This window comes from Mandrillus leucophaeus, unplaced genomic scaffold (genome assembly GCF_000951045.1).
Source record: "Mandrillus leucophaeus isolate KB7577 unplaced genomic scaffold, Mleu.le_1.0 Scaffold258, whole genome shotgun sequence".
Lineage (NCBI taxonomy): Eukaryota > Metazoa > Chordata > Mammalia > Primates > Cercopithecidae > Mandrillus > Mandrillus leucophaeus.
In genome coordinates, this window is record NW_012102676.1 from 4,969,018 (window position 1) to 4,972,448 (window position 3,431).

Here is a 3,431-nt window from a genome sequence, read left to right on the forward strand (position 1 = left end):
CTGAGAAGGGGCTGTGACTTTTAACATCTAGAATTTGTTGGAGTGTTAGATTAAAACAGAAACACAACTTAGAGGGCGAATTCCACCTGCCTCAGTCTTCAGAAGCAGGCTGGCTACCTAGCTATTCACCATTCTCTGAGACAGAAGGCAGTTCACCCACCACTGAATGCTCCAGGCATTTTCTCACCTCAGAGTCTAGGCTTGATTCCCTCCTGTTCCCCAAGGATAAAGCAAGCGCTTATCTCTCAAGGCCAAAACCTTGCTCATTTCCCCATCTCACACTTACATTCTTAATGGGTTTCTTTCTCTCTTTTTTTTTTTTTGAGATGGAGTCTCACTTTGTCGCCCAGGCTGGAGTGCAGTGGTGCCATCTCAGTTCACTGCAACCTCTGTCTCCTGGGGTCAAGCGATTCTCCTGTCTCAGCCTCCCAAGTAGCTGGGATTACAGGAGTGCCCCACCACGCCCAGCTAATTTTCATATTTTTGGTAGAGACGAGGTTTCGCCATGTTGGCCAGGCTGGTCTCAAACTCAAGTGATCCGCCTGCCTTGGCCTCCCAAAGTGGTGGGATTACAAGCATGAGTCACCACACCTGGCCCTTACTGGGTTTCTTAACAGTAAAAACACATGCCTTTTCTTCAGGTGGGTACCTCTACCACCACCACAGGGAAGAATCTGCTCTGTGGCCCCGAAAAGACTGTCAAAGTATATGGTATACGTTTGACTAAGCCTGGTTTACGTGTACTCAAATACATACACACACGCACAATGATTAATGTAGCATGCCCAGTCCAGCCTGCATTGTCTGCTGTTTCAAGTCCAGTTCTGCGCCTGCTGAACTATTTTTCCTCCAGTCTAGGCTGGAGGAAAGATGGCTCCTGATAGATTATGAGAAAAATGCATCTCTAAGGATATCTCCTGGGGAAAAATAATTATTGTTAGCATATGGGCTGTTCTTGCATTTGATTTAACATTTGTCTCTTGGTCTGAAACATCTGCTTTGGAACATTTCACTGCAGTATGATTCCCCAGAAGCAACGAGGAAGTAGTAACTCCTACCAACGAGCCCCTCCACAGAGGTCCTTCCCAGAATAAACACAAAGTACTGCCTGTATTTCAGGGCACTAGATCTGCTAGTATTTTCGCCAAAAGGCAGTTTTTTCAAATACCAAAATAAAAAAGGTTGAAGTGACCTTATGTATTTGTCATATGACCCTTAGTGGCTATCATTAAAAACAAAAGAGAGAGAATGACATACAGTGCATTTAATACATATAACAAAGATGTTATTTAACTGAATGTGTATCTTAGAATTTGAATAATTGTTTCTTATGAACTGTTTTTCACATTATCAACAGATGTTTAAAAGTCAAATCTATTGACATTTTGGATGCATATGTAGTAAACAATATACACTATACTAAAATTTATTTCTGTTAGCTTAATTAGCATGCACTATCCTTAAACATGTCTAGGCCAAAGTCTAAGTCAAAAATTTTAAGCCCAAAATGATTCTGATAAATAATTTTCTTCTTTGAAAATAGTCAAAAATTTTACTACCAAATACACTTGCCAATGGCTGAGTAGGGTTTTCTGCTTGTAGTAATATTTTAAGCCATTTTTAACAAATTATAATCAAGCTCTAACAGTCTTCAAACTAAGTACCAAACCATAACCATTAAATTACAAACACGAAATAGCTCTTCCTAACCTTAAAAATGACAAATAAAATATTTTATTATTTTGTATAAATTTAAGGGATACAAGTGCAGTTTTGTAATATGGATGTATTATATGTTAGTGAAGTCTGGGCTTTTAGGTAACCATCACCCAAATAGTGAACATTGTACCCATTAAGTAATTTCTCACCCCTCATCCTCCTGACCAACCCATCTTTCTGAGCCTCCAGCGACTATTATTCCACACTCTATGCCCATGTGTACACTCTAGCCCCCATTCATAAGTGAGAACATGTGGAATTTGTTTTTCTGTTTCTGAGTTGTTTCATTTAAGATAATGGCTTCCAGTTGCATCCATGTTGCTGCAGAAGACATGATTGCATTCTTTTGTGTGGCTGAATAGCATTCCATTTATATGTTTACCACATTTTCTTTATCTAGTCATCTGTTGACGGACACTTCGGGTTCCTACAGCACTTATTACATTGGTTTGGAAATCTTGCCCATCTTCCTGATTAGGCTCCTGGCTTTGTTTTATGCTTCCTACTCTCAGTTTTCTTTTGGCCCAATTCTGTTCCTTCAAAAAAATTTTGTATTAATTTGTTTTATTACTGCAGAAGCAGTCTATATATTGACACATATATGCATTCTAACAATTTGAAGTCTATGCAAACATTAAAATGCCCTTTCCTACTCCATTTCCAACTCCTTAAAGTACCAACTATAGCAGTTTGATAAGTATTCCTATAGACATTTTTCTAAGCTAATACCATCATTTAGAAAGACAGACATGAATATTTTAATTTACAATTGCAAACAAATAAATATTTATATAATGCACTGTGAGACTTCCTTTTTCACTTGGTATATGACGGACTTTTCTACAAATTAATATATATTAGATCCAATTCACTTTACTGCAGAGTATTTCACAATATAGCTTTCAGTATAAGTGTTTTAAAATATCTTATGAAAATTACATGAGATAATACTAATATATTTGCACATTGCATGACACAAAGCAAGTTATCAGTAATTTTAGCTATTATTCATAGTAATTATGAGGGATGGGATTCCAAATTTTTACCCCTAAAATACCTCTAAAATCTCTTTCCTATTTTACTCCTAAAATACCTGTAAAATCTATTTCCTATTGTGGAACTTAATTTTATTGGAGAAGTTTATGAATATTCCCACATACTTAAATGTAAGAAAGATATCATATGAGCTCTTTTAGAGGAACAGGGTAAGAAACAGCACAGACATTTTCACTTTGGAAATGTTTATAGATTTTTTTCTATTAAATTAGTGTCATTTATGACTTTGGGTTTTAGTTTGACCATATTATAGTGGTTCTAAAACATAGAGCAACGTTCTTCGACTCTCTTTCTATTGAGAGGAGGAAGTCTTTGTACCTGCCCTTGAATCTGAGCAAGTTTATGACCAGTTCCATCAGTAGAACACAGTGAAAGAAATACTGTGTGATTTCAGAAAAAAAGCCATTCGGCTTCCACATCGTTCTCTTGGGATGCTTGCTCTGGGATGAGCCAGCCACCCAGTAAGAAGTCTGCTTACTCTGAATCTACCACGTTCAAACAAACAAACAAGCAAAGAACCCCCAAACCCAAAACATTACTGTTCACAATTTTTTTTTATGCTGAGGGATCAAGTATGATGTAACAAACAAAAATATTAAAAAGAGGGTAAATAAAAACAGAAAATGTTAAGAGTAGTATCTGGCTGCTGTGACTAC